General features: G+C 42.4%; 1 pseudogene; it reads right to left on the bottom strand.

Annotated features, from left to right (window-relative positions):
- Positions 1-565: 565 nt before the first annotated feature.
- Positions 566-8199, bottom strand: LOC148506039 (START domain-containing protein 10 pseudogene; annotated as a pseudogene).
- Positions 8200-14419: the final 6220 nt, after the last annotated feature.

Genomic DNA, 14419 nt, shown 5'->3' on the forward strand with positions numbered 1-14419 from the left:
TTTAAATTTAATTCTTCAAACAAGAAAAAAAAACTGGGATTATATATTTGTCCACTCTAATAAATAGACTGGGAATGAAACGGCAGAGATACAAAAGTAGCCTATAAACCTAAAAGAACTGCCAAATGCTTCTAGGATTTCCAGGTATAACACCACATTTTTCCTAAGCTATTTATCCACTCACCAAATACGAAGACACCCAATTTTGCGGAGGTCCTGAACCCAGCAAGCTCCACGCTTTAGTTGCAGAAAATTTAAATCATCGAATGGTAAAAAGATCTTATATTATCACCGATTGGAGGACATACAGTAGAATACAAAATAGTTTGGGTAGGTTGCACTTCTAATCATGGCTTTCCTTTTAAAGCTTTCAGGTAGGATTGTTTGAATACATCTTAATTTATTATTGGGACTGAAAAAAAACAAAAAAACGCATCAAGAATATGAAGACAATGTTAGAATAGTGTGAGAGGTCATCTAAAGAGAATAGGAATTAGCAGGCCACTGATGGTAGCTGGGTGCAAGAAATGGAAAATCAGGACTTTTTATAGACCATCGTGAAATAGAAAAAAAATATCTGTTTAAGATTCCTTGGAAAGCCCGTCTTCATCATCACTGATGTGCGTTCTCTCCTCGGACACTCCACTTTCATCTATGTTCTCTAGCTCATCCGCACGTTGGATGGCCAAGTCTTCCAAATTTACAGTAGGTAGCGTGTTTTGCTCCGGATACACCCAAGGTTTGAAATGTGGGTCATGTTTTCGTTTCCATTCGGGATACTTAATCCCAGCTTTGTAAATCTTCTTCATAGCCTGTACAGACAAGTCAATTATATTATGTAAAATCAGCTTTTGTTTATATGGTCTTACTTTATATTAAGAATGATAAATGGTGCAATGCTCATGGCTGTATTTTGGTTCCATATGAATTTATAGTGAAAGGAATAAAAAGTACCAAGATTTAAATACTATTAGCACTGTACTTGCACAGAGCCAGGCCTGGACTTTTTGGCGCCATAAGTGAGATTTTAGCTGACCATCGTGCCTGCCGATATATATATATATATATATATATTTATTACACACACACACACACACACACACTGAAAATTAAATTTTAAAGTAGCTTAGAGTCCATTTTAGCATATCCATTCAAGAGACTGAATACAGACTGCTTTAGAAGTGTTACATCACCTATAGTTTAAGGCAGTGTTGCCCTACCTTGACACTCCAGCTGTTATGGAACTACATAACCCACCATGCACTGCTATAGTTTTGCTATTAGGGCATGCTAAAACTGTGGCAGGGCATGCTGGGATATATAGTTCCACAACAGCTGGAGTGTCAAGGTTAGCCAACACTGGTTTAAGGGGTAACTTTAATGGACCTTATTTGGTAGTTTCTTTACCATGGCATTTTTTTTGTTTTCAGTGTAGAGATTCTGGTCACTTTATAGACAGATTATACTAAATGTCTCTCTGTGTAAACGTAGTCACTTACCTTTGGAGCCACAAACTGGGAGACTTTATTTACTACCCACTTCGGTAGCGAACCTTTAATTAAAGAAAATAAATACATAAATAAAAGTATAATTCATGAACTGGGTAGTTTGCAGACTTTTATAAATTAAAACATTTTACTTTCAGATCAGATATCTGGCTGACAGGGAGTGCTGGTCTTTGTAGTTCCTGCTTTTTGGAGAGTTCAGGTTACCTTCTTTTGTAGGTTTGCACTAATCTTAAAAAAGATAACCCAGTATGTATAGTGTCACTGTCTAGGGTTACTTAGGACCACCCTAAACAGAAGCACCATGAAGTGGCAGATGATGACTTGTTATACTGTATATATATGAAGGTGTGTGTAAGACTTCTATATTTTTTAATTTTATTTATAAAACACAGGAGGCATTTGTATGGATGGGGCACTCAAAGGATTTGTCTGTGTTCCTCCTCCAAATTGTCCCTCACTTTTAAGCACCCTTTCCTTGGATTAGAAGACTCGCAGCCTTTATTGCTACTTTAAAAGTCATTACTGTAGCAGTGTTGGAAGGGGTACGCAATAACTTTTTCACAAAGCCTATAGCACCACCTTATGGTAATATACCATAATTGCATCTTAGCAATTTCGGTTCTGAAAATACCCCCATATAGGACATATTTTTTAAAAAGTGAAAGGCCCCTTTACTACCCAAATTCTGCTTTGCTCTGTATGTTAACAGAGTGCCTATTTATCAAGTATGTCAGCAGTGCTTGTATAACCATGGTACCCCTGGTCTGCTAACGCATTCTTAGGAGGAGAAAGCTATGCTAACCAGCACTGTAGAGAGTTTCATATGTTGGGAGATATAACAATGAGCCCCATCACCATAAGATAGAGGGCCTTAGCTCTTTTATAAATATATCCCAAAGAAACAATCGCTTCTACAAGATTCACTTATGAAAATCTAGATTAAAAATGTGATAACAGATTTGCACCTTCCTTTTTAAAAAAACAATCAAACAAAAAAATAATATCTTGATATAATGAAGCCGATTGGTTGCTGTGGGCAACCTCTCCACATTGTCTCTCTCAAAGGTTTGATACATCTCCCAGTTTACCTCCAGGGACTATCCATTTCATTTGCAGTGTGCAGCAAAGTCTTCAACAATTACAGGACAATGCATCAAGTGTGGCAGCTACTATAGGACTTTTAGCTACTTAGTTGCACAACTTCAGTAGTTCTCGGTTTACATGTTCAGAGCCGATGGCTTGTTCCAGCTATAAAGGGTTTAAGATCCTCTAGCAATTAAACAGGATACTGGAATGAAAGAAGTTACTATGGTGCAGGAATAGGGGAGAAACAAAAACACAAAATCCCAGCCACTGAACTGTAATTTCTCAATGACCATATCACTCAGTAGTCCTGAATGTTGTCACCCTAAAGTGGAGTAGCTTAGCAGAAAAGGGGCAACTCCATGCAAGCATAAACTACTGTACTAGTCCCATATACAGCCCCACATCACTTGTAAATCAAACATGACAAAATATATATACTTTATTTATAAAATAGTATATACTATTAGCATGTAATATTAGGGGTATATTTACTAAAGTGCGGGTTTTTAGAAGTGGTGATGCTGCCCATAGCAACCAACCAGATTCTACTTAACATTTGTCTAGCACCATCTAGAATAGGGGTGGCCAAACTCGGTCCTCGAGATCTACTAAGTTCACGTTTTCCAGGTCACCCAGCAGGTGCACAGGTGTAGTCTTTACTCAGTGACACATTTTGAAAGATCCACAGGTGGAGCTAATTATTTCACTTGTGATTCTGTGAGGAGACCTGGAAAACTTGAACTGTTGGTAGATCTCGAGGACAGAGTTTGGCCACCCCTGGTCCAGAAGATAATAGCTAGAAACCGATTGGTTGCTATGGGCAACATCTCCACTTCTAAAAACCTGTACTTTAGTAAATATAACCCTTAGGCCTGTATTCAATTTGGAGTGAAAAGCCGTTTGTGTGTTTTAGGCGAAAACTTTTCGCCAATGTCATTTTTCGCTTGTTTTGATTTTACTCCGTATTCAATTTGGAAGACTTTCCGCCTCAATGCAATGTAATAGGCAGAAAAAAGTGCAGAATTGGGGTTTTGGGGTGCAACATTGCGGGAACCCCCGTGCAGCCTTCAGACAGTCCCCCAATGGTAAACTCTGTCAACATTTAAAAAAAAAAAAAAAGTACCACCAGATATTTCTATTCAGGCGCTGTAATGGGGAGTATTTTCCTAGCAGCTGTAGGGATAGGGATAGGTTAGTCCAATAAGAATGAATTACAAAAAACAATTAACAGCGCTCATATGAGGACAAGTTAAATATAAACACAAATGATCAGATGAAGTGAAATTGTAAAAATAGCAGCATTTATTACATACTAAAGTGCATGCCAGGTTTCCTATGTAAGGGTCATTATTAGGCTGTAGGCCTTGGCTGGAGTGTCGAATATCATAAGTGCTGAATTCAAAAGTGCACTTTACATTTGAAATCTAATTTTGGCATTATACCGGCGTGAAACAGAAGGAAAACAATCTAAATACACTCTTTCAGCAACCTAAACTATATTTGGACAAAGTTGGATCAACACATGTGATTTCACAATCTCTTTATTACAAGATCCTGCTGACTACATAACCAGGACATTCATGACTGAACTCCCTGGTTAGTCGCTACTCGCTACAAAAACTTTGTGCCTCACTTCCTACTACTTGTGCTGGCTCTGGGCTTTACATAAAATCTCAAAGCACACTGTATCTATTTCAGTTTACCTCTCTAATCATGTAATGTTACCTCAACTCTTTTGCCTAGTCTTACATCATCTAGCTACTGCCACGGTCTACTTTAATATTCAATTTCTGCTCCCATCAAATCTCCACTTTTATTATACTCAATAGTAAACTTTTGTTGTGCAGACACCTTTTCCTACACTGTACTTTTACTTCCATTTCTGGAAATCTCCTGCACTCTTATTTCTTCATTTCTACTTGCAAGTTTTCCTTCCCCTAGTTACCTCATCCTTACCATGACCATGGTTTCTTCAAACTCCCCCCCTTCACCCAGTGTCTCCCTAATCTTTTATTCTGCCCCCCTGCTTCCACCATTATCCTTCCCCCCTGGTCTCCTCCATTTCTTCCTCCCGTTATCTTCCCTCTTCCGTCTGTCTTCCTAACCCACTTCTCACATTACTCCACTTTCATTCTCATATATCCCACCAGGGTCCTACTACCCCACTGCTAATCTCTCCTCCAACCCCCCACTCCCTGTATCTTCACCCCAACTCCTTCCACATCTCATTAAACTCCTTCCCTGCCCACCTCCTACAGGAACCAGTCCTAGCACTGGAACCCGCACACTCACTACAGTCTATTAACCTCGGTCACCCAAATTAATCTCACCTATACGCTACAGCAACCCTGATAAATTTTATTCACATTCGTCTCACAAACTCTGTCCCTCTATTCTGTGCCCTCTGGAATGCCAGATCAGTCTGTAATATACTGGTCCCCACCCATGACCTTTTCATCTCCAACTCCCTGAATCTCCTAGCCATCACAGAAACCTGGATTTCACCCTCTGACACCACTTCTCCTGCAGCTTTTTCCTATGGGGACCTCACCTTCTCCCACACCCCCTGGTGGTGGTGTTAGGGTCCTTATATCCCCAAGTTACTCATCCCAACCCATACCCTCAGAACCATCCCTTACATTTGAAGTTCATGCTATACGCCTCTTCCAACCAGTACACCTTTGAGTAGCTGTCATTTACTGTCCTCCTGGCCTCCCTCCAAATTCCTTGACAACTTTGCTTCCTGACTCTCCCTCTCTCTCCCCTGACCTTCCCTTCATAATCCTAGGACAGAAGTTCCCAAACGCAGTCCTCAAGGCTCCCCAACAGTTCAGGTTTTAGAGATATCCATGGTTGGGCACAGGTGACTTAATTAGTACCTCAGTCAATTTGATTTAAACTCCTGTGCTCAATCATGGATATCTCTAAAACCTGAACTGTTGGGGAGCCTTGAGGATCGTGTTTGGGAACCTCTGTCCTAGGCCGCAGGTTCTCAAACTTGGTCCTCAGGACCCCAAACAGTGCATGTTTTCCAGATCTCCTCACAGTATCACAAGTGAAATTATTAGCACCACCTGTAGATCTTTTAAAATGGGTCAGTGAGTAATGATTACACCTGTGCACCTGCCAGGTGACCAGGAAAATGTAAACTGTGTGGGGTCCTGAAAACCCCTGTCCTAGGTGATTTTAATATTCCAATTGACAGTCCCACAGAATCCTCGGCCTCAAAACGCCTTAGCCTCACATCTTCATTTGGTCTCTCCCAATGGACCTCTTCACCCTCCCATGTAAGTGGGCATTCGCTTCACCTGGTCTTCACTCACTGTTGTGATATTTTGGATTACTCCAATTCCCCATTCCCCCTCTCTGACCATCACCATCTCTCAACTTATCCTCTCTCCCTGCCCTTATCTACCTCCTAAGGCATAACATTCAGGCTATAGACAGTGTTGCTTTGTCCTCCCTGCTTGACACACTTCTCTCCCCTATTCTCTCTCTCTCCTGTCCTGAACAGAACACTTCCCTATACAATGCCTCCCTTACTTCTGCTCTCGACTCTGTTGCTCCGGCGATCACTACTCACCCCCGCAGATCCACTCCTCAACCCTGGCATTCCAAATGCACCAGATACCTGCAAAGGTGATTAAGAACTGCCAAGCGAAAATGGAGGAAATCACGCTCTAAGGCTGGCTTCCTTCATTTCACATTTATGCTCTCATCCTACAGTGCTGCCCTTTCCCTCTCTAAACAGTCATATTTCAAAAACTTAATCTCCTCCCAGTCCTCAAACCCCTGGTGTCTCTTCGCCACTTCAACTCCCTCCTCTGCCCATCCCCTCCTCCCCTCCTTGCTCTCTGCCTTTGACGTTGCCACCTACTTTATATCTAAAATTAACTATACGTCAGGACATTATATCCCACCAGAGCCTCAGCACTCCTCTTCCTCCTTACCCTGACCACCCCTCCCCTTACCGACTGTCATCCTTCTCCCCTGTATTTGGAGAGGAAGACATGGCCCTCATCCAATCCCCCCTCTTGCACCTCCCCCCTTGACCCTATCCCTTCCCGCCTCCTCCGCTACCTTTCTCCCCTTGCCTGTGCCCACTTCCTCAATCTCTCTTTCATCTGGCACTGTCCCTTCTGCATTCAAACATGCCCTTGTCTCTCCCATTCTTAAAACACCTACCTTTGATCCTAACACTATTTCCAACTACCGACCCATCTCTCTCCTCCCTTTTGTCTCCAAACTCCTTCAGCGTGTTGTCTACAACCTCCTTACCACCTTTCTTTCCTTCCGCACCCTGCATGACCCATTTCAGTCAGGCTTCCGTTCTCTCGACTCCACGGAAACTGGCCAACCGACTACTTCCTCAAGCACATGAGGGAAGAGGGCCCTGCTTGTAAGAGCTTACAGTCTAAAGGGGAGAGGTAGACAGACAGAGGTGACACAGCTGGGGTTGACAGAAGGAGCATGGAGCAGTGGGTTACGATGAGAGCTGGAAGGCTTTGATGAAGCAGTGGGTCTTGAGGGCTCATTTGAAGATTTGTTTAAAGGTGGAGAGTCTCAGAGCTGCACAAGCAAAACTTTGGAGTCGGGAATGGGAAGAAGTAATCGGTTGGACGGAGAGGCGGCATGCATTAGTAAAGTGGGCGGGCGTGTGAAGGGGTATCTAACAACGTGAATAGACATTTGCAGCCATACTAATAATTTCTTTAGTAGTAGTGGGAGGTATTAAGAACCACTCAGCCAATCTGTCAAACATCCTAATCACCATCAGTACAAATTTTGTAAAAGGTGTTTAAGTACCCACAAGATATACTTCTGACAGGTGCATTTGTGGCTTTGGTGTGGTCTGCATGAGCTGCATTTAGGAGGACATTGGGCCTGATTCAGTAAGGATCGCTATTGCGATCACAATATCGATTATGCACGCAGTCCCACTGTGAAGATATGCTAATGATTGCATTTGCAATGCTATACGCAGCCTAACATAAGGACACCCCCTTTACCTTACACACATCCGTAATACTTAGCAAGACTGCGAAACCATTGGTAACATCGCAGCCTCATGCACACTTGTACAAGCTCTGCCCTTACTCAGGAATTATCAACCTCTTCTCACGCAGTGAAAGCCCAAGCTGCGCATCGCAATGGCTAATTTATGTACGCCCCTGTAATGGCACTCAAATGCACTGGCACGCCTGCGTTTTGCTGATCAGCCCCCATCACCACCCCCAAATGGTACTGCCTGTCAATCAATCTGCGATGGGTCTGTGCAGTCACTGCAATCGCAGTCCCGATCGCAGTGGAGTTTTTCACACATGAGCACTGCGATGCATATGTAAAAACGCAACAATCCACCAATTGTGTGCGCTAGTGAACCAGGCCCATTGTCGTTACGGACTGTATTCAGTTTACACTTATATGAGGAAAAAGCACAATAGTGTGTTATTTGAAAAAAAAAAAAGAAAGACAATAAAAATTACAACCAATGAACTGTTCTAACTCTAACCAAGAGCATATAAGACAAAACAAAAAGTAAAAGATGTAGCATTACCTTTGGGGTCAACCTGTGTGAGGTAGTAGAGAACACAGCTGTTGTCGCCATTTGTTTAATAAGATATCCGGTCTGCAAGGAAAATTCAATATGCGGATTGTAGTAAATAGAGCCCTTAGAGGCATAACATTAACTAGGCACTACTATGGGACATAAAATGACTTTGGGCATTACTATGGTTCATAAAATGACTTTGGGCATTACTATGGGGCATAAAATGACTTTGGGCATTACTATGGGGCATACAATGACTTTGGGCATTACTATGGGGTAGGGATGGGACATAAAAAAAAAACATTGGAAGTACCAATGTTTTTAACATTGAATATAAAACCTTATTTAGATACAAACTTTGGTTCTCTGGAACCAATGTTAACCAATTTTTTCCGTATTTGACTTTTAAGCAAACTCTATACTTAATAATAGACTAATACACTTTTAAAATAATTCTTAGACTGTCTATCTTCATGGAGGCAAACAGTATATGTACAGAATGTATATATATATATATATATATATATACACACACACACACACACAAATGGTGCAAAAATGATAAGGCTGTATGCAGTTTTAAAAGTAAAGTAAAACGTTTTGTGGTAAATCAAACTCGTTATTGAAGGTGTCTTACTCTCTTCTCTTTCTCAATTTAATTTTTCTTGTTGTTCATTCTTCCAGACTTTACTCTTTCAGCCTGAGCCTCCTCTTTAATGTTTTTCTCTCTCTCTTCTACACTGTCAGCTATAGTCTCTGTCTATATCATCACACACACACACACACACACACACTCTGGACCTCATTCAGAGGCAGACGGAGGATGCAAGCGGTCGCTCAGAAACTGGGCGGCCACTTGCATCCTGACCGCCCGCCTCTGTTGCTGTCGTTAGGCTGTGGGTTTACACCCACAGTTCTAACGACCACTCAGGTGATGGTCGCGATGGTCAGAGACCATCGGGGTAGGGTCTCATTTGTCGTAAGCCCCGGAGAGCTTCTGGCTCTGTCTGAGCCGGATGCTCTCCACTGACATCACTAGTGATGTCAGTGGGGCCTCCCCCAAACGGCAGGCGTTCCCATAGGAACACCTCTGTTTGGGCTGCCACCCCTCCGGCCCGCGTTCCAAATGGGGTGAGCTGTCAATCAACATCAACAGCTCGCCCCCTTTGGATCGAGACCCGCTACGACTGGTGCTATCGGTCGTAGCTGGTCTCAGGCATGCGCACGGCGGCGCCATCGTGCGCATGCTCTGTGGGGGGCCATCGACTCGGTCCGAGCGCATCGGCGCTAACGACCGGGTCTGAATGACCCCCTCTCTCTCTCAGCTCCTCACCAATGATGTCACTCCAGACACTAAAGGTGTGTACACACAGGGCGATCAGGAAAGACAGTACGATTACAACATTGTAATCGTACCATTGTTGCTGATCACCTGTAGTGTCTGCACTGAACGATCAGTCGTTCAGTGAAGGCACACTCCTTCATTCCTGTACATGGCCAATCCGTCGTTCACTACAGATTGGACTGCATGTTCAGACGATGGACAATGTCAGAACGACATGCAGGAGCGCGCATCGCTGGTATTTCCAACATAAAAGTGCACGATTTGTGCATGATTACTGAGCGATTGTACGATTACGATGTTGTAATCGTGCAATCACTTAGTAATATCGCCCAGTGGTTACACACCTTAAGGCACCGCTGGGTCTGTCATGCACATGCAGTGAGTGCATGATAGTGACACTGTGACTGACTGCTCAGTTACCAATAGCTGCAGCAGCCAGACACCCCAGCAGCCAACCAGTGCTCACTGAGAGTATCACCAGTGACAGTGAGCCAGGGGTGGGACTGTCCTATGTGCTGCAGCTGATTGGCTGACCAGAGTGTCTTTCACTCTGTCAGCCACCACACCCAGCAGCAGTAGTAGTAGTAGCCCAGTCAGTGTTTGTACTCTCTTCTTAAGTTGTAATTGGATATAAAACAAGGAGAGAGCCAGGTGGCAGCCCAAAGCAGTGACAGCACCACACAGTGTCACAAAAAAAAAAAAAAACATTGGAAAAGCAGGGAAAAACATTGGGGGAGAAATCTTGTGATGGTGATGGAACATTGGACCCTAAACATTGCAGGGTTGAATATTGAACATCGAAACCATTTGACCGATGTTTCCGATGATACATCAAATTATTCCCATCCCTACTATGGGGCATAAAATAACTTTGGGCATTACTATGGGGCATACAATGAACAACTGATGTGTTTCTCTTGAAGCATTGGGTGGGGGCACCTTCAAAATGTTGCTATGAGGCCCACAAAGTTTTAGCTATGCCCCTGTACACGTCGATGTCATGATGTACACAGAGCAATGGCATCTAAGCTTTCAACCCATACTGTACATGAGGGCTCCTCCATGCTGGTCACACAATCAGCCAATTAGAAGTGAACAGCTGGTGCTGCTGGATGTCACCATCATTGTGTATGGTTGCACCAGCACTCCAGCCACTGCAAGAGATACATCTCCAGCCAGGTGTATCTGCCTTCAGGTCTGCATCAGTCATAACTATGAGAACACGCCCCCTTTCCTCCCCTTCCTCATGTCACTGCTCCAGGGCCTAAGAAATCCTAAGTGTAAGAGGCGCCAAAATTAAATACGGATGTATATGCACTTTTTATGGTATGTAGATGCAGTATGAAAATGTGCATCTGACTCAGAATAATAGATGTACGTCCAACACTATATGAGCCTCACTCTGTATATGTTTCCACTGATGCATAGTATGGGCCTGTATGTATCACAGACACACACAGCGCACAGATAATACACATCACTGCTGTGTGTAATGATTATATTTCTCCTCATCCCAATTATGTGTTTTGATTTACTGACATGTAGTAATCACATTGTATTTTCTATTAACCCACAATGTCCTGACTGAGATACATGGCAGTGCTCCCCTGCCAGGGCACCTAGTGATGTCATAGTAGCAGCTGATGATGTCACTATTGGATGGTGTGATGGGTATAATAAGGCAGCTGGATGCTTCCTGTGTCTCATATCTGATATTGCTGGACTAGTGACAGTACAGATATTTTTCTTCTCATTTCTGAGTGGATAAAATGATTTTAAGATGAAGAAGACGGGAAATAACCATCCTAAGGACCATCATATTACTGTAAGTATCTCTTATAGAGCCGCCATGGACTCACTGTATTACTGCTGGGGAATGATAATAGGTCATTGTTATATGATTTCATATAAGTTCAGGGTAGAGTTAGATACATTAGATACATTAAAATCTCCCCTTTTCTTTGTATTTATATTATTTACTATTAATATGTGTTTTGCTTAGTAGCTTTCCAGACTTTCTAATAATTATCTTAAGGTTCTGATTTCAAATTATTTAAAATAATAGCAAAAATATAGTGAAATGCTGTTATACCAGGGGAAGTGCGCCTATATCACTGTTTGGTTTGCTTTATATTAGTGTTTTTGCCACTATAGGGAGGTTTCCTTATCATTAATAATCCTGCATTGTTCTTATGTCTGTTTTATTATATCACAGGTCGCTCTGCGCATCCGTCCATTTAATAGGACAGAGGCCAAGAGCAGCGCCCGATGCATTGTACACCAGCTCGGGCCGCAGGTAAGAAAATGCTAATAACATTATTTTAGTTTAAACAACTGAATTAGTTTAACATTTAACACAATTAATTATAAAATTGTTTTCTTACCAATACATTTATTCTTATGTTGGGCTTTTGGCATCTGGCTAAAGATAAGCGTCGGGATTTAGAAGCCTATCTTTAGTTCCAGGCCGGACTTCCAGCGTCGGGATTCTGACAGCTGGAATTCCGACAGCTGGAATTCCGACGGCTGGCATTCCGGGTGGCGGTAAGTTAACCGCATCCCCTCTGAAGATAGTGTGAGAAGTTGTATCTATGTTTATACTGCAGAGAGGCCAGACAACATCTTCCATCTTGCGCTATCTGCCCAATCCAGGGTTCTCAGTTCAGTAAGGAAAAAAAATGTCATACACATATCAACAAGGAGGGTATGCTGAGCATTGTAGTTCCCCAATAGGTAGCAAACCACTTGAGATACAATCCAATAAGTTATTATTACTTACAGTTGAAAGGACCCCCGGGCTTATGAGGTAGATCATTCTGTGTTTTAAGGGCCTAAGAACCAGTGACCAGAAGAGTTTTTATAGAGATCAGCAGAATGTTCCTGGGAACTGTGCTAAATGCTGACAAATATGACTCTATACTCCCAGATCACACTCCCATGTGTGATTTCGCTTTCATCCATTAATACAAACTGGACTTAAGATCTTCTGCTCCAGCCGCAGAGATGCTTGTAGGACCTGGTGACATCTACTGAACATGTGTCTTCTCTTTCCTCACAGACAGTACTACTCCAGGACCCTGGCGAGGATCCTGATGATGTCCTGCGTTGCTGCAGGACCAGGGAGAGGACATTCACCTTTAATGAGGTGTTTGACCAAGCAGCTACCCAGGTGATTGTAATCCTAAATTATTTATAATGAATAATAAAAGTTAATAGCATATATTATACAGTACTCAGGGATATCTTATGAGAGGAGGGTTCCTGTGTGCAGTCTCTGAACGGGTCCCCCCCAAAACCATTGTACGCGAGGTGTAGTCCCTGGTACTGTGCCAGAGCCTATTGTGCAGGCATACTACATATCTCAGGGAAAATGGTGCCACAATGGAGATTTCTTTTGGGGCAGCTGCATGGTAAGTACATTCGATGGGTGTATGGAGTGCGGTGTGGGCCCCCCTGGATTCAGATGCCCATGTGCACTATACACCCCACACCCATTATACATATGGCAGCGCTGCTCATAGCTCGATGTCATTTCTCCTTATTTAGTATACAGCATATTTTTACATTGTTTTTGCATGATTGCTTATGTAGCATCAATAAATGTGTCTCATTTCAGGAGCATGTCTATCAGTCCACAATGAAGAACCTAGTGGATGATATCATCTCAGGGTACAATGCTGCTATATTTGCTTACGGCCCAACAGGTAATATTAATGTTATTAATACATAAGTCTAATTGTTTATATTGTATATGTAAAAGTAGTGAGCTGGTGAAATGAGTGGTGGTAAAACATGTGACCATCTGTACTGTTAGTAATTGTGAGCTAGTAGTTTCCTTACGGGCTGTGCAATTATCCAGGTGGTTCCAGAAAGTGAGGCGTTAGGTACATGGCACAATCCGGGTCTGAGCACTGAATCCTCGGTCTAGTGATCACAGATACAGGATAATAAATGAACAATTGAATTGAAAACATCCAATAAGGGCACAAGTCATAGTTATTAAGGATAACTCTTTTGGGGCATGGTAATAGCATGAGAATGGTGACAAGTGTAGTTAGAAGGGAAATCTCATTTACCAAAATATTGTTATAGATTTGTTCTATACTCTAACAATATATTACACTATAGGTGTACAGGTAAAATTATATTGGACATAACTATGTTACAATGTTGTTTTGTGTTGAATAAACTCCCCAAAATGTGCATATTATAGATTTTTATATAGCATCTTAATTGATGTTTATATTTTAATGGTTACATTGTCAGCTTGTGATAGGCTGTGGTTACCACTGCTTCTAACTCTCACTGACCAGGGAATAGGTGCACCCATCACCAAATGTGGAGGCAGCGTTTTATGGGCAGAACAAATATACAATGGTGCACAGTCTATCCATTCACTAACAAGTGGTGACATCCCTGAGAGAGTGAACTGATGAGCAGCATCCTGATGAATATTGGTTTAGTCACATGATGTCTGTCACTGTTCATTACTAACATGACACATTGTAGAATTACATATCTGTCATTCTTTCTTGTAACGTTAGTGTGTGTATGCCTAATACCTTTATATTTATCACAGGCACCGGGAAGACCTTTACGATGATGGGCAATGGTCATGAGCCCGGAGTGATATTTCGCGCTCTGAAAGATCTATATAAGACCATCGAGGTGCAGAGAGGGCAGAATAAGTTCTCCGTTACATTGTCCTATGCTGAGGTAAATATATGAGGAAGATGTGCTTGGTTTATGTTCTATGTGTCTTATTTAGAGGTGGATGGAACTCTGGGGGTTTAGCATAAGATATGCATTTACATACTGTGCATGCACAGGCAGCGGCAAGCATACGTAGGCCAAGTAAATTGCAGCACAATTAGACATGACGCATAGGCAAATTTTGGGATGTGTGTCTATTGCCGATACTGGAGGGCC

The sequence above is a fragment of the Taudactylus pleione genome, unplaced genomic scaffold (genome assembly GCF_031769625.1).
Source record: "Taudactylus pleione unplaced genomic scaffold, aTauple2 ptg000431l, whole genome shotgun sequence".
NCBI classification, from domain to species: Eukaryota; Metazoa; Chordata; class Amphibia; order Anura; family Myobatrachidae; genus Taudactylus; species Taudactylus pleione.